This window comes from Alexandromys fortis, unplaced genomic scaffold, assembly GCF_014885135.2.
Source record: "Alexandromys fortis isolate MF-2015 unplaced genomic scaffold, M_Fortis_MF-2015_v1.1 scaffold_82, whole genome shotgun sequence".
NCBI lineage: Eukaryota > Metazoa > Chordata > Mammalia > Rodentia > Cricetidae > Alexandromys > Alexandromys fortis.
This window is the reverse complement of record NW_026067963.1, coordinates 3542480-3566369: the sequence shown is the minus strand read 5'-3', so window position 1 is coordinate 3566369 and position 23890 is coordinate 3542480. Positions and strand designations below refer to the sequence as shown.

At 42.5% G+C, this 23890-nt stretch overlaps 1 long non-coding RNA gene across 1 annotated transcript; it reads left to right on the top strand.

Annotated features, from left to right (window-relative positions):
- Nucleotides 1-4186: 4186 nt before the first annotated feature.
- On the top strand, nt 4187-22527 carry LOC126508386 (uncharacterized). Its single transcript, XR_007593803.1, has 3 exons — nt 4187-4391; nt 19293-19406; nt 20718-22527. It is a non-coding gene; the product is annotated as an uncharacterized lncRNA (long non-coding RNA).
- Nucleotides 22528-23890: the final 1363 nt, after the last annotated feature.

Genomic DNA, 23890 nt, shown 5'->3' with positions numbered 1-23890 from the left:
CTCACTCTCTTCAATCACCCCGGTTGCCATAATTCTGTACACAGTTCCCACGTTTCTGCAGAAGATGATCTCGGTCCTTGTCCCTGGAGATAACAATGGTGTTTTAGAAAATGTTTGAAATAAAGATTGCCCATTACCTATTTCCTGTGCACAAAAAATATTTTATGTATTATGAGATCCATGTTCATCGGGTTTTCCTAATTTTGATAGTTAATTGTGTTCTTTGCAGAGAATTTAGAAAGCACTGCTATTTAAGCTTTAAGCCTCCAAATCAGGAAGAGATATGTCCTCTCCGCCCCCCCCTTCCTTTCATTGAATTTAACATTATTAGTCCTTGAACCGACATGGCATCTTAGTATGTGAAGGTCATCTCTTATAAAATGAACTATTTCTAACTCTCAGGCATTATCAATACTTTAGGTATGTGTCATACATTAACTTTTTTGTCTTTTTTTTTTTTTAAGGTAAGGTCTCATGTAGCCCAGGTAGCCTTGAGCTCAACATGTAGCCAAGGATGACTGTGAACTCCTGATCCTCCTTCCTCCTAAATGCAGGGGTCATAGACATGGTCCACTGTATCAAGCTATGCTTTGTCCTCCAAAGTAGAGATACAGAGTAGCAACAGCAGAGTATTTCCATTTAAAGCTCTGTTGCCCGAATACTCAGATATTCGCTACATTACTTACTGATGTTAAGGTTGCTCTGCCCCATTACCTTCCATGTGGGTTCGGCATCCTCTGAAAGAGCTGAGTTATGTCCCAGAAGAAACATCAGCTGAGACAAGTTATAATGTGGTTGAGCAACTGAGAGAACAGTTGGGAAGGAACAGATGCCCAGGACAAAGGGAAAAACTCCTTATACTGCCTAGTTTCATGGCCCTCTCGACCCTGCAGGTGTATTAGTCTGGTACGGTGGGAAACAGAACATCATGTAATATTGCCACACACAGTCCACGCCTGTCTACAGAGGAAACGTTAAGGTTTTGCCCTTTCTCATTTATTGAGAAAATTTATTTATTTGCCCTTTCTCTCTTTTTGTCTCATCCTATTGTCTTCTATGCATGTATTTATGTCTCTGTGGCCAAGTTCACTCCTTCTATAATGACTCTAGTTGTACAAGATGAGGCCATTTTTTTTTTCTAAGATCGGGGACAGAATTTAACCTGCAACATTCAATAAACCCAAACCACGATGGTATAATAATCACACAGACATTTGAGCTGTAGAGCCTTATCGGGATGATGTGATCAAAAATCAGAGAACAGCCACCTAAAACTTCTCATAAATAGCACAAAGGGAAAATATTTGCGCAGCGCACCCAGATGATGTGGAAGCTGAAAGCTGGGTGGGAAGGGTTTGAAGGTGGAGGTCTCCCCTCCAGGTACACAGTCCTGCCACCCCTGGTCAGGAATCCTCAGATGAAGCTCAGCTGAACTTCTAATGGTGAAAAGTCCCTGGCCGTACATTTTAAACAAACCATTCCAAGTTAGCTTTCCAAACATCCCCTGCCGAGGGTGTCATACAGTTTTCATTTTCTTCTTCTCTTTAAGCATCCAGCCTCCGCAGGAGTTCTTTAACCCTAACGTGGACAGTCTGTGTGAAGCAGAACTTGGCATCACGTTAAAGATAGGCTGAGCTTCCAGAGGAGAGAAAGAATTCTGTTTACTTTTGTTTTGGTTTTTGTAATTCTCTTTGCTGGGAATTATCCTGGCAGATGTGTTCAGCTTTGTCCAGAAATATGACAGTGTGCAGGATTTGTATGAGAGCCATGCTTCATAGCAGGTCACACCAGCATTCAGGCACTGGATTTGAAGATTAAGGGCGACTTTAGTCCTGTCCTACATGAGAACCCGATGATGGGAAATTTCTCATGGAAAAGCCACACTTTAATACAATATGTCACAGCATATTATCATCGTGAGAGTATTTTCTCTTCACCAAACTGTGATTGTAACCTTTCCTCCTGGGATTGTCTATGCCCTCTCCCTGTGTCTCAAGCTCCTAAAATAATATTTTGGATTGTCAGAAGACTAGCCATCCAGAGAAAGAGGAAGGGGCGGGCATTGGAATGCTTTATTCTGGCTCTGTCTGCTGCAAGTGACAGGTTTTCTTCTCTGGGATTTATGTTATTGTTTTAGAAAATTACTCTCATTTAAATCTTAACATGGTTAAATCAAGCAAAATACAATCTCATTAGTTTTTGCATATGTGAACTGGTGATTCGGAATAACAGGTCATCTCCCTCTTGACTTCTGCATGTACGTTAACTACATCTGAAGCTGTGCTACCTTTGGCAATGAGCCTACCAGCATTGGAGAGTCTGGTAGCTTTGAGTAAGGTCAACACTAGGGTGGGAATTTCCCAAGAAAACCCAGCTGGTTCAGAGATGAGGATGGAGTTTTAAGGAAAGTTTGGTTGTGTCCTGGATTCAGTAGTGACAGATCCTATCCAGCCATCATTTCAGGAAGTCTTTCCCAACACAGATCCCTAGTTAATGTGATGGTAAGAGAGCCCCCTGTTCAAATAAGATTGGTGTGAATAGACCGCTGGTTTATTGTGGCACTGGTCCATGAAGAGCTGTTGTCAAATTTCAGGAGGTTTGTGAACCAGTTTCTAAGGAAAATCAAAACTGAAAATTAAACAAATAACCAAGTAGTGACACATACCTGTAATCCCAGTACCCAAGAGGCAGAGGCAAGAAGATTGAAAGTTTGGGTCCAGCTTGTGCTAAATAGTAAGACCACATCTTAAACGGAGATCATGGAAGGGAAATCTCTTTGGTAGAATGTTTGCATGGGCCTGGGATTAAATCCCCAGTTTTGTGATGATGATGATGATGGTGGTGGTGGTGGTGATGATGGTGGTGATGATGATGGTGATGATGGTGGTGGTGATGGTGATGATGATGATGGTGATGATGGTGGTGGTGATGGTGGTGGTGATGGTGATGGTGATGATGGTGGTGGTGGTGGTGATGGTGGTGATGATGATGATGGTGATGATGATGATGGTGATGATGATGATGGTGATGACTAACAAGGAGAAAGCTCACTAGTAAAGTCTTGTGTTCTAGTTTGCTTTCTGCTGCTGTGATAAACACCACGACCCAAATCAACTCAGGAAGGAAAAAGTTTATTTCAGTTTGCAAGTTACAGTTCTTTACTGAGAGTGGCTAAGGTAGGAACTCAAGGCAGGAACATGGAGCGGAAACCATGGAGATTGTTAGACTTGCTGTCAGGTGTCCACTTGACTAGCTCTCCTATATAGCTCAGGACACTTGCCTGGGTATGGCACTGCCCAAGTGAGCTGGACCTTACCACATCAATAATCAGTCAAGACAGTTCCTCAGTCATGGCCACGGGCAACCCCTCAACTAATGTTCTCTCTTTCCCAGGTCTTCATTGTGTTGACTATAAAAACTAACCAGTACCCCTTGTAAGCACAAAGACTTAAGCTCAATCCTTAGGACTTATGTTTAAAACAAAACAAACAATATCAACAACAACAACAAAATTGCATGAGCATGTAGCCCAGTTCTAGGAAGGTGTGAAATCATGCCGATTCCTGGTCCTTGCTAGCCAGACAGTCTAGCTTACTTGGTGAGTTCCAGACTAGAGAGAGAGACTCTGTCTCAAAGAAACCAAATAAAAACCAGGTGGAAATGTCCTGAAGAACAACACCAGGCATTGTCTACTGGCCTCCTTACACATGTATACACTCATGCACACACACCTGCACACACACATACACCTGCATGCATGCATGTGAACAGAGGCACAGACACACATACACACTAATAATAATGATGATAACAATTCCATCTATCAAAATCAGAAGTAACGAATACTCCAAAGTTGCTGCTTGATCATTGTTACTGCATTAAATGTTACCAATGTTTTTACCATTCCTTCTGAATCAGAAATGATGGTAGTCTCCGAGAGCTAGTCACCTTTATGCTCAGTGGCATTACTTTGGTAGTACAGACTCTATCATGACTGGGACAGTTACACCACAGAAATCTGTAAATGTTACAAGTCAGGGTTCCCCTCAGATCCAATGCTGAGCATCCCTGGCCTCTGCATCCCCAAGATTCTAACGAAGAATGTAAACCTCATCTTACTGCTATGCCATTATCTGCATTTTTCTCTTATGACTTCATTTTGCCGTTGATGTGTAAAAAGGGAGATTCCAAGAGAGTGTCGCTGTGCGTGACACATGTAGACAGAAGTAAGGGTGGTGTTAGATTACGTACCAAGAGAGCCCAGTTCCTCACTGCATTTGGAAGGTCAGGATTTTCTTACGGGAAAAGGGAGTCTGGAGTGATAGGTTAGCGGAGGCCGCTGAGATATCAAACCAGCCATCGAGAAGCAGGTCGGCATGGGTGTGATGCAGGTGGGTATCAGACTGGATATGGAGCAAATTCTGAAATAACTATAACTCACTGAGCTGTGTGCTTGCACAGCAGCTTAGAAAAGGGCTCCCCACGCCGTACTTAGAAATGTTTCATTAGCATACAAAGCGTGACCAGGAGCGTGAAGGGTTTTATCAGGCAAATGCTTCCACATAAGGAATTGTTGCTTACCCTGGGGCAGGCTAATGACCTTGAGGAAGAAAACAACTTTACAAGAAGCTGTAGTCTCTTAAAGGATGCAGTTATAGCATCTGTTTATCTATTGGTGAACCGATCAATTTATTTAGCATCCATTTTAGTTTCTATCCTAAAATTGATTGTCTCCCCAAAATCCATTTTGAGCCCATTTCCTCCTGTTTGTATTATTTCCCTTCTTTCTTTAAAAATAAAAAAATATCAATGTTATAAGTGGCAGTCAAGTTCTCAGACTAGACTGGAAAAACAAATACATCCCCTAACAGAATGGAGATGATTCGGCTACCTTGGGAGTCCGTTGGCAGGAACAGGTCACCAGTTGAACCTTGTTCTTTTTGTCTTTTGTTTATTGTTATTATTATTATTATTAGTAGTAGTAGTAGTAGTAATTTTATTCCGCTTCAGCATTTTGCCTACAAGTATGTATGTGTACCAGATGTGTGTTTGGTGTCCAAGAGGTCACAATAAGAGTGTTGGATCCCCTGGAACTGGAGTTACTAATGGCTGTAAACTACTTTGTGGTTGCTGGAAACAGAATTTCAGTCCTTTGGAAGAACAAACACTCCATCTCTTCAGCCCCATATGAATGTCATTTTTATATTTTTTGTGGCTGTATCATTTTCTAGACTTGACACTCTGGGATAGAACTATTGGGTCCTCTGCAATAAGGACTCAATCACTGACAAGCCATCTTTTTGGCCCTTAGCTTCATTTTTTTTTTTTTGAAACAAGATCTCACTGTGTAAGCCAGGTTGGCCTGGAACTTGAGGATCTGCTCCTGTCTTAGACTCCTGAGTCCCAGAATTACAGACATGTGCCTCTCTCATCCAGACATTAGACTTCTAAGTGCTCTTTTGTAACGAAATATGTTGAGATTTTGCTAAACATTGCAAATGAAATATTGTGATTTTCCCAGAATATTATACTATGGTGTTTATCTTTTTATTACGTTTTGTTTTATGGAAATAAAATGAAAGCTCACAAAGCATTTTGGGGGAAAGAATATTGGAACAGAGAAAAGTAAAGGATTCCTAGAGTCACACTTTTAGAAACTTGCTTAATCCTTCAAAATGTTTGTAAGTTTTTTTTTTCAACAAATTTCTTCCTTTGACCCAAAGGTTTTCTATAACTGACCAAAGCTGGATTTTAGCTAATCCTTGTTTTGATAATAGCCCACTGGTACAAGCAACCGCAGAGGAAGAAGTATTTCAAAATTAAATATTATAATCTCATAAGCCTTTTTAGGCTTATATGTTAAAATCCCCCATGTTCCCCACAAAGATTTTCTTTTGTAGGCGTTGGAAAGCTTCTGGCCACAAAGGATGGATTAAATCAAATTGTTTATGTACAAACGCTGGAGGTAGATTACAGGTGTATGCATTATGTATAAAGTTAAACATACCAAGAGTCCTAAGAGGTTCTAGTACTGCCCAGTTCCGATCCTGTCTTACTGGGCTCTACAATCTATATTCAGTTAGAGGAATACTTGTCTAGCTTGCATAGAGCCCAAGCACAATCCCCAGCCGAGCATAAAACAGGTGTGGTTATGTGAATCTGTTATCCCAGCACTCTGGAGGAAAAGCAGGGGAGTCTGAAGTTCACAGTTGTTACTAGCTGCATAGCAAGCTAGAGGCTAAGCCTGAGATATATGAGACCAAATCTAAAATAAGTAAATAAATAAGTCTGTATTCACATCTCAATTTTTTTCTGTCCAAATTTCCCTTCATAGACAAAGGTTTTTCCTTGTGGCAAATATTGAGTGCATATTTTATTTATGATTCTAACTCCATTGCTCCCTTTTCTTTAAGAAAATACACTCCTTGAAGTTTTCTGCCAAACAGAGCGCCTCTGATACTGCGTTTCCTTTAGCAGCATTGTTCGGGGCTAGCCAGAACTCCATTGTCTTCCCAAGGTCAGCCTTCACTCTTTAATAAAGTGTTCCCCCTTGAGTGATGAGAGCCCATCTACAAACATAAACACTAATGAAAATACATAAACACTGATGGACAGCCACCAGGTGTAGCCAGCAAAAGGGAGCTGGCATTGATAGGCAATGCTACGGATCATCTCCAACGGAATCTAGAGGTATTTCCTCCACAGTGGCCAAGCCGCCACGCAAATCACAGGACGGATCGTAGCTCCGACCTTGAGGAACTGAGAGACTAAGAAGATCAAAATGAGAGCCCCTCTCATTATGCCACAAGGAACTCCAACAGAGAACTCTCGTAGCCCCCTCAGGGAAAGTGAGAGAGAGGTATTTTGAAAATGGAAACTGTCCTGTTTAAAATAGATCAAAAGACAATAGCACCTGCTGACGTTCCATTCTTCGAGCATGACTCTCTGATCTAGAAATGGAAGATAAGCCCATGCCTGTGGACTCAAGCCTTCGGAGGAGCGATATCTGAACCGGTGCGAAGGGGGCGAGGGGGCAGTTGTTGGGCAGCCCGGACACTAGGCTGAGGTTAGGCGCGAAGAGCTAGTGCGCCGCAGCAGAGTGGAGACAGACAGTTACAGCTATGAGCCACCAAAGGCTGGAGTGAAGAATTTTCGCTACCAAGAGATCACACAGGGGCTGGGGACATGGCTCAGAGGGTGAAGGACTTGCTCAACAAGACTGACAGCCTGGGTTTAACCCACATAGAGGTGGAAGGAGAGGGCCAAGTCTACAATGCTCTCCTCTGATGTACCCACCCCATACACACACCATGCATATGTAATGATTAAAATAAGGAATTTCCCTCTAAAGGAAAGGACTAATGTATGTTTGAGGAGATACCAACACAGCCTGTACATACAGGCAAACATTATGTGGTAGCCCATTAATGTGCAAATAGTTTATGAGTTTATAGATTTAATTTTTCTCAAAAGCTAAGGTTGGGGCTGGAGAGATGATTCAGTAGAGTACTAGCTGCTCTTGCGGAGGTTTCAAGCTCAGGTCTCAGCACCCACACAGCAGCTCACAACTGTCTGTTGAGTTCACAGCTCCCGCTCCAGCGGATCCAACACCACCCTCTTCTAGCCTCCACAGCTACTGGGTATATAGATATATACACACAGAAAAAGCACTCATGCACATAAAATATAAATGAATAAAAATCTTAAAAGCTAATATTGCAGCTTATTTCTCTAGTCTCAACAAATATCTAAAGATTGCCCTAATATTAAACTGATTTTGTTTTAAAATAGACATGATTAAATTAAGCTAATAATTTAATTAGAAAACATGCATACAGGAAAATTCAACGTTAACATTTTAATTAGCCATATTCATAACATTATTTTAACATACAATTTAAGAACTAATTAGTAGATAACTTGCACTTTTTATACAAAGTCTTCAATATATTTTACACGTATAACATATCTCACTTCAGACTAACATTATTAAGGGATCAATAAATATATGAGGCCAGTATTGCCATGAGGAGCAGGGCTAATCTAGAATATTCAACTCAGAGGGTACTTTGTGTACTACAACTCACACTTATTGAAGATTTGAAGTATTTCACGGTTCCTTTTCCACCTGCCATAGCCAGATACTGGTGGCAGAGAGGAAGGGACCAGTTTCTTTACTCCTAAAATTTTTTAGTCTTCCAAGGAATGGTCAGGCAACACTTGCTATCATCAAAGGAATTTAGGGACTCAAAGGGGTCCTTTGTCAAAGGCAGGCTTTCTCTGTGATGGATCAGAAGCATTCTTTGCATTCTGGGGAATCTGATTTATGTTCTCTCGGGCTCATCATCCATTCGGGAGGCCTCGGCCTGGCTGTCTGCACCGTCCTCTCTGTGGTTTAGATTGAGAGGAATTCTCCAATCCATGCTAGTCTTTCTCTATGGGACCTCCTGAAATAATGTGCTCTGGGAGCTTTTCCTAACCCTCTGGTCTTCTTTAAGAGGCTAAGGCTCTTCCTCAAGAGTGGAAGCCAGAACAGTAGACTCCATCTCCCCCGTTGCCAAGACAGCTCGCTCGCAGGCACCATTGCGCACCAAGCTTTGCGGTCTGCTGAGATCGGCACCGTAAGGAGGAGCTGGCATTTATGAGATAGTACCGGTGTCTGATGGCTACTTTCTGACAAAAGCGTCCACATTTCCGGATACGAAGGGATCTGTGAGGGTGCCGAGACCTGGGGCCAGGCCTTGTGGGGAGCTCCAGTTTTCAAAATAATGAATTAGTTAGTTCATCGCATTTATTTCCCGAGACAGCACGAGTGTCCTGGCTGTTGTTGGTTTTTGTTTTTGTTTGTGAATGTAACACAGTCTAGGAAGAGGAAACTCAGTTGCGCAAATGCCTCCATCAGACTGGCCTGTAGACAAGTTTGTTGGGCATTTTCTTGATTAATGATGGCTGCGGGAGAGCCAAGACCACCGTGGGCGGTGCCCCTCCTGGGCAGGTGGTCTTGAGTGACCAAGCCATTGAGAGGCATTCCTCCGGCCTCTGCATCAGCTCCGACCTGTGGATTCCTGGCTTGAGTTCCTGCCCTAGCTTCCCTCAGCCGGCTGGGAAATGAAATAAACGTTTCCCTGTTAAAGTCTTTATCACAGCAATAGAAACCTAAGGGGACACTGTATTCGGTGTAACACAGGCATCCTTGAATTTATGATTAGCCTACCTTAGCTTTCCAAATGCCAGGATTGGAGGTGTGCATTGCTGTGCCCACTCGAGCAACTTCTCCTCCTCCTTCTCCTCCTCCTTCTCTTCCTTCTTCTCCTACTCTTCCTTCTCCTCCTCTTCCTTCTCTTCCTCCGTCTCCTTCTTCTCTTACTCTTCCTTCTCCTCCTCCTTCTCTTCTTCATCTCCCACTTCTTATCATCAACAGCAGCATTAATTGTTTGAAACAGGGTCTCCCTGTGTAGCCCAGGTTGGCCTGGAATTCACTGTGCTGAGAGCCTGCCCTCAGGCTCTTAGAGATCCACCTGCCTCTGGCTCCTGGGATTAAAGGTTTGAGCCAACACACCTGACTTGGAGGCTCATGTTTAACACAGATTTCTGCTGATTCTGAGCCAAGCGGCCTCCCTATTTACAGTTCAGTAATACTGGTGAGGATTGGTGGCCGGGTTCCCACACGTGGTGCCTGTAACTTTGCGCCTGGCCTTGTATTTTCCCACAAACTTATGTTGAGTTTCTTTTGCCCATTGGAGGATTCGCCTGGGCAGCATAAAATTCAGTCTGCTTGTGGGAAGGAAGAGCCTCTGGCGAGTGTTTCTGAAATGAGAGCAGTGTGTGTACTAAGTGAAAAGACCGAGCACCAGTCAGGGAGGCGAGCTTTACTCCTGACCTTTCTTTTCTATGCATACTTATTTTGCTCATTAACTTGAACTTTATTTTTTTTAAAGATTTATTTATTTATTATGTATACAATATTCTGCCTCCATATATGCCCACACACCAGAGGAGGGCGCCAGATCTCATTAGAGATGGTTGTGAGCCACCATGCGGTTGCTGGGAATTGAACTCAGGACCTCTGGAAGAGCAGCCAGTGCCCTTAACCACTGAGCCATCTCTCCAGCCCCGAACTTTATTTTTCATTGCTAAAACTTTCTTAACATAAGTTAGAAAATACAGAGAGACAGGAAGTTACCCATAAACTAATTCCTCAGAAATGCTCACTTTTGAATGATCCCCTAACATAACTGTTGTTTGCATCTGCCTTTCTTAAACTTTAATAATGACCTCAAGCTTCACTGTAAGCTTACACACGTCTGTCTCTATTTTGCCTTTTAAATTGTTCACGTGCACGTGTGTAGGCGTGTGCACGTGTGTGCGTGTGTGTATGTAGGCATGTTTATGTGGAAGTCAGAGGGCGGCTTTCCAGACTGGTTGGCACTCTACACCTCACTGAGGCAGGGTGATCTTGCTGTCTGCTGCGGTGCTGTGTGCTCCAGGCTAGCTGGCCTAGAACCTTCTGGGTGACTCTGCTGATACTTCTCATCCTGCCTTTGGATCCCTGGGATTACAGATGCTTCCCACGGCCTCTGTTTGTTGTTGTAACGTGGACTCTGGAGAGTGAGCTCTGATCTTCAGGTTGAGAGGCAAGTAGCTTCTTTGTAACCTGCTGCCCTCATTCGCATCCCCTGTCATCTCGGCAATGCCTAGAATCACCGCAGAATCTCAATTAAAGAACTATTTTTTTTTTATCTTGTTGGCTGTTGGGCTGTGCGTGAAGGGTGTTTTAGTTGTTAAGCGATGTGGGAAGGTCTATGCTACTATGGGTGGTATAACAGGTGGTCCTGGGCCGAATGAAGACTCTGAATATGAGCCTAAGCCACCTAGAGAGAGAGAGCCAGCACTTTAGGTTTTCTTCTTTAGGCTCCTAGCTAAGTTCCTGCACAGACTTCATTCCGTGATGTGCTATGACCTTGGCATGTAAGCCAAATAAACCCTTTCCTCCCCTGAGCTGCTTTGGGTCACAGGCTTTATTAGAGCAGCACCAGGGAAGCCAGGACACCTACTGATCCAGAGCCCTTGCCCCCATCTTGTTTTAGCTACAGGTTTCCTAAGGTATAATTGAAATAACCCTCGTTTTAGGACTTTTAAGACGTTTTCTCGTTTTAGAGGTGCTGCGGAGTTAAGCCAAGGCCTGGAACATGTTAAAAGTGTGGTCAGTACCACTGAGCCCTGAACCTTATATTATCTGTTTGTACAATACTGTGTTAAAACATTTAGAAACACCTTGTACTGTTTTACAGAAATAATATTGTTCTACTTACACCATGCTGTAATTTGCTCTTCTTATTCAGTGATTGATGTGGGATTTTCCTCTGAATGCTGTGAATATGTTTTATTACCATTGGTTAATAAAGAAACTGCTTCAGCCTATGGCAGGGCAGAATATAGCCAGGCTGGGAGATTTATATAGAGAAAGTAAATGGAGTCAAGGAGACGTCATGTAGCTGCTGAAGGGAACAGACACTGCAACCTTATGTGGTAAGCCACAGCCTTGTGGCGATACACAGAATAATAGAAATGGGTTAATTTAGCTAGCTAGAAATACACATAAGCCATTGGCCAAGCAGTGTTGTAATTAATATAGTTTCTGTGTGACTATTCGGGTCTGAGTAGTTAGGAAACGAATGAGCAGCCCCCTTCTACAAGCGATGTTTTTAAATCTATCTTCATTCAGTTATCTATAAGTCAGTCTCTTCCCCTGACATTATGACTTTACCATCTCTTATTTGCCAATTTCCTATGTATGGAAAATTTAACCTGCCCTTCCTCCACAATGGATTTATATATATATATTACAAGTGATATGCAGACATGCATGCCCTTTTAAAGATACCTTTAAAAAACTCCTTTATTTTATTTTTTGTATGTGAAAGTTTGTTTGCCTATATGTCCATATGCCACATGTGTGTTTGGTGTCCCTGAAGGTCAAAAGAAGGCACTGAATCCCCATGAACTTGTAGATCTACAAGAACAAGTGCTCTTCACCACTGAGACATCTCTCTAATCTCAGTGTGCATGTATTTGTCTTTCTCTTTGTGAAGGCATGCTTTCCTAAACACCCAACGGCAGGACAAAAGTATTGGTTAAAAGAGTTGAATACAGCAATTGAAAAATAGATGGTATATTTATCTTTCAATCTGTGTATGTAGCTTTCTGTCAGCAGTATAAATCATTTCCAGAGTTCCAAAGCTTGCTATTGGAAAAATAAAGTTGTTGACTTCTAGATAAAAGATACCATATTATTTTACATTATTGGATTCGTAATGGGGCTAAGTGAGTTTTTCAATTTTTATTAACTAAATATATACTTCTTTCTATATATAATTTTCTAATTTTAATCTTAGAAATAGTTCCTTTGTGGCTAAAGACTACATTTTAAAGGTTTCAGAAAATGTTTAGAAATTTCCATTGAAAAATTTTGTAACTATTTTTATCCTGTAAAACCATGATAAAAAAAAAACCTATTTTCCATGTTATCCCAAAGCTCTGATTACTCATTTTAATCTTATTATTACAAATTGATCAGAGAAGTGAAAAGTATATGCTGTTTGATTTTTTTCATATTTACCGGCAAAATTAGTTTTTTATTTATTTATAATACAGTCATTCTTTCTTTATAGATCACACTTTATATTAGCAATATTTTAAAAATATTTCATTTTCATCTTTAATTATGTTTGCATGTTGTTTGTGCGTGGTTATGTATAGCTGTGAATACAGTACCTGTGGAGGTCAGAAGAGGGTGCCGGATCATGTGGAGCTAGAATTATAGGCATTTGAGGGCTAGCTAGAATGGGTGCTGCAAACCTATGCAAGAACAGTATTGCTCTTAACTTCTGAGCTGTCTCTTCAGCTCCTGCAATACTTCAAATAATAATTTATCTTTAGTGTGCATGCATATATGAGTACTGGTGTGAATGCATGTGTGAGAGTGTGCATTGGAGGCTAGAAGACAACCTTCAGGAGTTGGCTCTCTCCTTCCACTGTGCATTCTGGGCTTCCAACTCAGGTTGTCTGGTTGAGGCTGCAATCACCTTTACGCTGTGTGCCACCTCCTTAGCCAATCTTAACAACTCTTATGTTGAGAAGTCTTTTTTCTAATTGCTATGGCCTTCTATGTACTACTTTGTTCTACTGACTTAGTATGTCACATAATTTGCATATATCTTCCCGTTTTATTCCTCTTTTAATTCTGTTAATGTCTATTTTATTATATGTGATCAGCATATAGCTTCATATTTAGTACCTAAATGTTGGCATATTTGCCCCTGCAATCCATTAGGTTAGGTAAACTCTATCACTGAACTATTGTCCCATATTTAGTTATTCGTTTGAGAAAGGGTCTGATTAATTCACCCAGACTGACCTAGAGCCCAGTCTAGAGTCCAGGAAGACCTTCAGCTTGCCATTCTTCTGCCATCAGCTTCCAACAACTGGGATTGCAGGTCTGTGTTTACATGCTTGGCTTAATAATAACTCTTCTTTCTTTTCTCAAAAAGAATGTTCATTATGAAAAACTTCAAAATACAAATAAATTAAAAGACTAAATAATGGTCATGTAGTTTTGTCAACTAGAGATAATCATCAACATTTCATGTCTGTTTCCCCAGTTTATGTCCAGGCTTTTATAAAGTTTGTGCAACACAGAAGCTAACGTATTGTTTGACAGCATTCTAATGAATCTTAATTATAACATTTGCATGATACTACTTTTAAGAATTTACCATCGTTTGTTTAGCCAATCTCTTAATTTTGAACATCTCAATTCTTTTTAAATATGATGACTTTTGCCAGAATACCTGGTTCCTGGACAGGTCAAGCGATATTTCACACATAGTCCTTTCTCAAAGGGAGAAAGATAGGCTATCTTCAACAAGTGCCAGTTCATGCCCCAAACTGAGAGTGTGCCTCAGTACTGACATATTGGATGACCTAACTTTATGCTTCTGAGTAGTAAGGTAAGGGTTTGGGGCTGCAGCATTTGCTGCACTTTCCCCACGTCCTCAGTCACCATCCACCCGAGTCTACCCAAGGGTCACAATCAAATCACATGTGCTTTCTGTCTTCCAGTAATCTTTCTGATCCTGTGATTCAGAGAACAATGTTCTAACTCCAGGGCACATGAGAATTACCAGAAAGGCCTAGCCAAAACACAGCTCGTCTGTTCCAGCCCCATGACTTCTGATCCAGGAGGTCCTGGTGGCACCCAAGGGTTTGCCTTGCTGACGACTCTCCAGATGCTGCAGATGCCGCTGGGCCTGGGGACCAGGCTTTGAGAATCAGTGGCTCAGACTTTCTCCCCGCAAACCATCATACTGCAGTCACTTCCCAGCTTAAGTCCTTTTATGGTTTCCTCCTGTCTACAGGACAAAGTCCAGACTTCTTGGCAAGACACTCGAGTCTTTTATGCTCTGACCTTGAGCTGTTTCTCTCCAGATCCACTCGTCAGGATTCCACTGACTCCTCGGCTCTTTACTGCAGGATGCTGACCTGTTTGCACGTTGCCAACAGGTCCTTCGCCTTCTGTGAAGGGCAAGAAGAGGATGGTAGGCGAGAGGGAAGCCATCATCTATTTCCCTGGGCTCCTTGCTTCTGGTATTTCACGATGCTGTCATCCCTAAGATCCATACAGACCGGGTTACAGTACTTACTGAGTTCTGGCCATTTTCTCTTTTATTAGTTCTATCGGGCCGATAGATCATAATGGCCTAGGATGTTACTGGTTTCCAGACAAGGTCCCACAGAACTCAGCCACACACTTCTGTGGACAGTCTACTATATTGTCAATCAAGTTTCTCCTCTTCAGTTGCTTTTCTCTTGCTGCCAAGACTCTGGCTGATTCAGGCCTTCATTTTACTTCCTGGTCCCATTTGCACCAACCTTCCAGTTTGGGAGATGCTGGGCACGCGTCTCCCAAACACCAGGGAGTTCACAGGCCAAGCCCTTTCATCTTTCTTTATGCGAATCTCTTCTCTCCACGCTTTAATACACAGATCAAATGTCAGTTTCTCCGTAAAGCTGGCCCACTTCTCATCCAAACATGCCCCTCGTTCCCGGTACTCACGGACAATACACTTTTATTGAGAAATGTCAAACAGAACTTAAAATTCGCATGCTTAAAGTGCCTTTTAGCTACGCGCTTATTGCTGTGGTCTAATTTGGCAGCATTTGGTAAGTCCCATCCCCATTAGCTCTCGCTGTTGACTTTCTGTTAGCCTTACCCCAACTGCAACCTCCAACCTACTTTCTTTCTCTGGGCTTTGACTATCGTAGACGTTTTACGGAAAGAGAGATCTTACTATGTGACATTTTGTGACTGACTTTATTTACTCAACGTAGTATTTTCAAGGTCCACCATCCGTGCTGCGCCAAGTCTCAACACTTTAGATGTTCTGGCCTGTGTTTATCCTCTCACCGGTTGATGGACATCACGGTGGTTTCCACTTCAGAACTATAATGAACGTCGTCGGTATAAACACTTGTGTACGGTTTTCGTTTCGACAGATGTTTTCATTTATGTTGTGTAAATACCTAGGAGCAGAATTTCTGGGTCAGATAGCAGCTCCATTGAAATGTTTGAGGAACTGCCACGGCTCCCCAGAGTGGCTGTACCAGTTTCCATCACCCCCACCCCAACAGTGTACAAAAGCTCCAGTGTTTCCACATCCTGCCCCACAGTTGTTATTGTCTATTTCTAAAATTAGAGCGATGCCGCTTCGTGAGATGGGGTATTGAGTTATGGTTTTCATTTGTAGTTCCTTGATGACTGGAGAAGGTCAAACATCTTTTTCATGTGTTTATTGACCATTTAGACGTCTTCTCGGGAGAAATGTCTAGCTAAGAGTTCTTTACATAGTCCAGATACAAGTCCCTCGTCAGCCCTAGGCGATTCACAATTCCTCTCCTTCCATCGGATGGCCTGTCATTTCACTTTCTTGATGACATCCTTTGAAGCCCAAAGCTATTTCATCTCAATGACGTCAAACTTACCTCTTTTTTTCTTTGGTTGTTTTGCTGCTGTGGTGGTAACTAAGAAGCCTTGCTTAACCTAAGACATTAGTCTTCTGGGATGCCATAACAAACTACCAGAGGCGTAAACAACACAAAAGTATTTTTCCTCGGTTCTAAAGGCCAGGTCAAGATGCTAGAGCAGAGTCGGGTTTGGATTCTGACCCTTCTTTGTGGCATTTAGGTGGCATGGCTGTCTCACTCTGTTCTCATGGCCCAAGTGTGCAGAAAGTTATCTCTGGAGGCTCTTTCTTGTACAGAATAGTTTCAGATAAGGGCCCCACCCTGCAAGCTCATTGATTTCTTTTTTTTTTTTCCTTAAAGGCTTTGCTCCAAGTGCAGTCAGAGGAGGAATTACAGCTTTGTAATGGTTAGTGTTAGTTATCAACCTGACAGATTCTGGCATCCTGTAGGACACAAGAGTCCGGCACACCTGTGAGAGATTATCTAGCTTAGGTTGCTCTCTGAGCACGCCTGTGGTGCGTTATCCCAATTCGGTTAATTGACACTGGAAGAGTGATGCTATTCCTTGGGCTGAGATTTTAGGGGGAATTTCAAGAGTAACACAAAGCAATGAAGTTTTACTCCCGTGCCTTCTGGGAGTTTAACAGTTTGAGGTATTACATTAAGATCTTTGATCACTTTTTAGTTAATTTTTGTGTATGGTATGAGATAGAAGTCCAATTTCATTCTTTGCTTGTAAATACACATTTGTTCCAATATCATTGCTAACATGACTTTTTTTTTTTTTTGCCAGGGTCTCAGTGTATAGCCCTGACTGTCCTGAAACTTGCCATGTAGAACAGGCTGGCCTCAAAGTCATAGAGATCCACCTGCCTCTGCCTCATGAATGCTGAGATCAAAGGCTATGCCCAGCAAATGACAAGTCTTGAATTGACTTGCTACCTTTTCTGAAAATCAACTGAACACAGAGTTAAGGAGTTCTGGGACTTTTCTATGTAATGTCACCATGGCTCTTACTGCACCCTCTTCATTTAGTACAACATAAACATGTCAGAATAGGACCCTTCTGATGAGAAAGGAAGAGCGTGATGCTCAACACAAAGCAGTACTCAATACATACCTGTTTTCATAGTTGTGCCTCTTTAACCGCAGCTGCTATTTTCCTGAGCTCATTCCAATATGGCAGATGAAGGAAGCAGTACGGGAACCTTGCCTGGGCCTTATTAGGGCATTGATTATGGAGCTAAAGGCACATGCAACTTCGCAGGCCTAAATGTTAGAAGCAACACTTCAGACATGTAGGAAAGTTCTAGAACTTGGGGTTTTCCCCCAGGCTGTATTTCCATGTAGCTGGGCCAGAGCTCGCTTACCCATAAAATGGAGCTCAGGGGCGTTTGTGTTCCATTGTTTTCTGAGGTTAAAGTGCAAATGACCTTTGGAAAAGAACATCATTACTTGTTACCATAAACCAGTTTACCCAATTAAAAGGTAATACGAATTATAGTGAAGGAAATGCAGACAGGCAGTTTTCGTAGGTGAACTGGGGGCAGGAAATACATTCAGCGCTTGGATTATCTATGCAGAACAAGTGTGCAGCAATGACAAGCACTTCCTGGTGTTAGATCCTTGAAAGTCATTTGCCTAAATAAGAATTTAGAAGGAGTTGGAGGGGTAGGGAAGGCACCCGTTTACCAGTTGTATCAAGGGCCAGGCCACTTTGGAACAGGCAAAAACCAAAGTCATTATAGGAGATTTGGTTATTTAGTTAAAATAAGACTGTGTGCTTGAGAAATACTTAATTGTCAATCTAATCAAAATGAACACAATGGCTTATTTTATGTGTCAACTTGACCGGGCCTTCTGGTTCAGTTACTTGGCTAAATAGTGTCATGGGTGTATCTGACAGGGTATATTTAGAAAATGTCCATGTTTGCCTTGGTAAGGGAAGTAAAATACATTGCCGTCTACAGTGTTTGAATGAGGCAGAGATCACACTCTATTCCCGTGGGACCGCTCAGGCTCTAGAATTCTGTGAGTCATTTCTTTACAATGTGTATGTGTGGTTGGAGGAGGGGGTGTCTTGTTGGTTCTAGTTCCCTGGGAAGCCTGACTAATATAGAGGCAATGACAAAATTTAAATCAGACACAGATAGAAACATGATTAAAAGGACCCAGAGGCCTATATCATAAATGGAAACAAGAATACAATTTTAACACGGCCCATAGATATTTAGTTTTCAGATTCAGGTACTGTACACCAAGACAAACAAAGTCTGCTTTCTAGATTTGCCCTTTAAGATCATTTCTACAATGCTGTCTTCTGGACAAGGCATGGCCATCGTATTCGGGGACTCAGAGCAGTTACAGTTACCTGCACAAGACCTGCATAAGATCAAACCAATTAGCACTGCCGACATTCCAATAGCCAGCATGAACTGTACTCAGTGGTGACCTAGAGGGGAAACTAGAGGACATGAAAGGGGGAGGATAGGTGTTGAGAGTGTCTTCAGACAGTGGGAGTGGGGAGTTGGGGCTGCATACGAACAAAATAGATTTTTATATGAATGAAATTAAATGAATGTCTAATGTAAAGACATTCTTTACAGATAAATAAAAGAATCCAGCCTTTCACCAAACGATCATTTCCATAGTTTTAAGACTCACTATTAGTACACAGTAGTTTGTTTTTTTGTGTGTGGGTTTTTTTTGTTATTTATTTATTTATTAAAGATTTCTGCCTCCTCCCTGCCACCGCCTCCCATTTCCCTTCCTCTCCCACAACGAGTCCCCCTCCCTCGTCACCCCGAAGAGCAATCAGGGTTCCCTGCCCTGTGGGAAGTCCAAGGACCACCCACCTCCATCCAGGTCTAGTAAGGTGAGCATCCAAACTGCCTAGGCTCCCACAAAGCCAGTACTTGCAGTAGGATCAAAAACCCATTGCCATTGTTCTTGAGTTCTCAGTAGTCCTCATTGTCCGCTATGTTCAGCGAGTCCGGTTTTGAATGTTACTTAACTACTTGTAGTATCTTGCTGGTTCTCTTGTTAAACCATGAGTTAAATAGACATTTTCATGAGCTTACTTTGTTTCATATGAGAGTTATGATTCTGTGTCCTTGAAGAATTGTTCTTTAACACACACACCAGAAAGAACCCCGTACTCTTTGGTCATATAACATTGTGCATGGGGCACGGCAGTTCTCCTCTCTAGACTGATGAAAAGGAATGTCGTCTTATCTTTGCACTTTTACCACCACCCCCTTTTCCCACAGGATCTCCCTGCTTGTCAGCTACCTGGGCCTTGGGCATAGTCCTCACCTGTAAATATTTAAGGGAACGTGAGGATCTATGTCATTGGAATGGGCTTCACTCAGTTTTACCCTAAGGTAAGATTATTTTATCTCTTTAGATTGCTTCTTTTTCTCAGCTCTTGCAGCTGTGATTCTAAAATTTTAACTTTTTTTAAAAAAAATATTTATTTATTTATTTATTTATTTATTTATTTATTTATTTATTAAGCCTGCAGGCCAGAAGAGGGCACCAGATCTCATTACAGATGGTTGTGAGCCACCACGTAACGGTTGCTGGGAATTGAACTCAGGACCTTTGGAAGAGCAGGCAATGCTCTTAACCGCTGAGCCATCTCGCCAGCCCCAAATTTTAACTTTTTTAAAGGCACGTGATGATTAGCTTTGTAAAGAATGACTGCATGGCCGGGCAATGGTGGCGCACGCCGTTAAGCCCAGCACTTGGGAGGCAGAACCGGAGGCAGGTGGATCTCTGTAAGTTTGAGGGCAATCTGGTCTACAAGAGCTAGTTCCAGGACAGGCTCCAAAGCTACAGAGAAACCCTGTCTCATAAAACAAACAAACAAAGACTGTATGTATTTTATCTGCATTTCTCCATTTAGTCAGAGACCTCAGCCTTATAGGAATGGGTGTATTTGTATCCTCACAATAATGCTATGTCATTGTTTTATGACTCTTTCTATTGTGCAAAGATCAGAAAAAAAACGGATAAAATATTCAGCAAGTATTGATAAGCCAAAGAAAGGTAAATGGCAGGGGATCAAGATTGATTAGCAAGGATGAAGGCTTAGCATGTACCTGGCCCAGTCATTTCTCAAAAAAAAAAAAAATCCATTGATTTATAGATAAAAAACTGAGCCCCAGAGAGATTAAGTAATTCATCTAAGATCACAATTTCGTGTTAGGATTAGGTATTTCTGAACCCCAAGCTTGTGCTTTGTTGTTCTCTGGAGGATCAAATAGTTAGCATTCCCCAGGTGGTCATGACGCAGGCCTTTAATCCCAGCACTTGGGAAGCAGAGCCAGGTGGAACTCTGTGAGTTATGGGCCAGCCTGGTCTACAAATAGTTCCAAGACATCCAGGGATATTACACAGAGAAACCCTGTCTGAAAAGAACAACAACAACAAAGTAATATTCAATTCTAGAGGACAGTTGCTACCCAGCTCACCAACTCCCCCTTCTTTGCAATGAGAAGTTTATGTTCAAGGCCAGGCTTTCTATAGAGCCAGTTTAAGTAAATCACTGGTCAGTGAAGTTCTTGACACAGATTCGTTTCCACTCTGGTAAGCGTCTGAGTGTTCAGGGCATAGTAACTTATAATGCCAACTTTGTAGTTTTTATTTATTTACTGTTCTTTCTTTTTCTTTTTCTTTTTTTTTTTTTAAAGACAAGGTCTCACTATGTAGCCTTAGATGGCCTGAAACTGCTGTGTAGACCAGGCTGGCTTCAAAATCACAGCAAATCACCAGTCTGCCGCCTCAGTGGGATTAAAGAAGTGCTCACAACCAGCACCAACTTCGTTTTGCAGGAGCACAGTTCTGAGCTGCAGTGACCAATAGACATACCTTCTCTTGTCTGAGGCTGCATTCAGTGGCATCTGCTCATCTTAATTGGCGCTGAGAAGTACCATCGAACTAGTCTACAAACTGACTAAAGTTAGAAAAAAGACGAAGCATTGTCTGTAGCTGTACCTCTTTAACTGCTGATACTCTTTTCCTGAGTTTATTCCAATATAGCAGATGAAGGAAGCAGAATGGGACCCCTTGGTGTCTCACCTTACCTGAGCCTTAGTGGTCATTGGACAGGGAGCTAAACTCACATGCAGCTTTGCAGGCCTTAGTGTTATAAGTAACACATGCAGGAAAGTTCTAGAACTTGGTTTTTTTTTTTTTTTTTTTCCCAAACTGTATCTCCATGTAGCTGGACCAGAGCTCTCATAGATGCAATGGAACTCAGGAGCATTTGTCTTGAGAGTCATATTTTTTAATACTCTTTATTCCCACATTATAAGGCTTTTGGTCCAACTTATTTTTAAATGGATTGCAGTTAAGATCTTTGCTAACTAAGTGACATCATGCATGTTCCCACATCTCATTAACGAATTATTACCTTATACATTATAAAAATTATTCATAATAATTTTTCTCAAACCATTAATTATTCAGCTCTTCCCTCAGGCATGAAATGGGGTTTATTTCAGGGCTTCTTAAAGGTATTCTTTTGACAGAGTATGTCATAAAAGCTCAAATGTATTCATTCCCTTTTCAAATTGTGGATTTAACCCACCACAAAACATTCTGACTTCATAAAGAAAGGGAACATGTTAAAAGCAAGTGCTATGAACATAATACTTCCTCTGGGCACACATGCTAGCCAAAATACCAAACTACCTTTTAAAAGAAACGCTTTCAGAGTGACTAGCTTGTCATTCACCTGAGGGTTCATGTATAAAAACACCCCACCCCAGGTAAAGTAAAGGATAACCATGCTATAATCTACAGACCCAGAGGAGCTAAGGAACAAGGAGGGCCCAAGGTGGGGATGCAAGGATCTCCCCGGGAAGGGGAACTAGAAGAGAGCTCGTGGGTGGACTGGGGGATGGAGGGGTCCGGTTGAGGTGGGTGGAGGGGAGAGTACTGAAGGAGATGACTGGAAAGGGGAAGAATTTCACGGTTATGCAGAAACCTGACGCAAGGGAAACTCTCACAGATCTACAAGACGATGCCAGCTGAGACTCCTAATAATGGTGGATACAGAGACCGAACTGGCCATTTCCTGTGATCAGATTGTTGACTACCCCAGTTGCCACCAGACAGTCTTAACTGATGACAACAGACGCAGAGACCCACAGCCAAACATTAGCCCGAGCTAGGGGCATCCTGCTGAAGAGAGGGAGGAAGGAGTGTAAAAGCCAGAGGGGTCAAGGACATCACAAGAAAACCTCAGAAAGACCCAACCTGATTCATAGGAACTCACAGAGTTTGAATCAACAACCAGGGAGCCTGCATGGGACTGACCTGGGCCCTCTGTATATAGTGACAGTTGTGAAGCTTGGTCTACTTGTGGGATACCTATCAACGGGAGCAGAGGATGTCCCCAACACTTATACCCGGCTCTTGGGAACCTATTCCTCATACTGGATTGCCTTGGCCAACCTTAATATGGGGGAGCAGGGGGTGGTGCTTAGTCTTACTACAATGTGATACGTCATGGGAGGCCTGCTCCTTTCTGGACAGAAACAGAAGAGGAGTGGACTGTGGGGGGAGGGAGTGGGAGGAAAGAAGGGAGGGGAAAGTCTGATTGGGATGTTAAATAAATAAATTAAATTAAAAAATAATATTCGAGCCTAGGTAATATGCCCTGTGATGCAATTGCAAGTCTAGTGTCTCAAGAAGGAGATTTCTGGGGGAGTGGTCTGCCATCTCCCTCAGCTGGGAGAGGACCTACTCATTCTCAGTCACTGGAAGGCCGAGAGAGTGTGCCATGAGGATTGTGAGTGAGTCTCGGATGGGGTTTACCAGGGTCCCTTTATGTTGGAGCAATGCTACTGCCCGAATGTGGTCGTCCTCCCCATCCCTTCTTCAATTTGAACATGCTGTACTCGTTTGCTGTTGGAATAAACGAGATGAAGTAGGATGTTTACAAACTGCTGCCCGGTGCATTTCCTGTGCTTGGTGCCCCTCCCTCGTTGCTCTCATCCTCTCTGTTCGTGCAGAAGTCGATACTTGGACACTCATCTGTTCTCTTTCAGTCTGGATGTAGAAGTCACACTCCACCCCTGCCTACCTCAGAAAGGTTAGGCTGAATTTGTGACCAGTCAATGACAAGACTTGACTCCATCCCCGCCTGTGGAGGGGCACTTCTCGCAGGATGCATGGCTGCTGCAGGCGGGTCTTTGCCAGCAGAATGCAGAGTGAGCTGAGTGTTCTGAGCCACAATGGACATGGGCATCCTTTTTATTTTCTCTCACAGGCAGGTGGCCTAAATGCAGCCTGTCTCTGTCTTTTTGTTCCTCTAGATATTGGTATGTCCACCTCGAGCTACACACTTGTCCCTTAAGGCTTTGGGGTGAAATAGGATGCAGAAAGAGGAAGGAAAATCTTAGATGCGGAACAAAGTCACTTGAGAGCAGTCGCATCAGCCTGGGTCTTTGATTTTGTGTATTTGTGTCTTAAATGCTGGTTACTATAGCTACTGCAAGCTACGAATACAAAGGAGTCTGGCAGGGGCTTTTGCGGAGACCCGTGTACCATTTATATTTTTTTAGAGCTTTGCTTGCACTGAATGTCAAGTCAAGGACCACCTACTTAACCCATGATTAAGCTGAGACTGAAAATGCAGCCCTAATTAGGCACCTGACAATGATTCTCAGAACGAGCCCCAGACTGAGCTTTCCAGTTTTCCGCGGCCGTGGAAGCGTGCACGGAGCAGAACTAATCAGGAGGAGAACCTCAGAAGCACACTGTAAGCTCATTAGCATCTCCACTTATTCAGTCTCAGATGCTCCACGCCAGGTTTATTAATTTGAATTAACAATGGCTAGCAATCACCCTTTATACC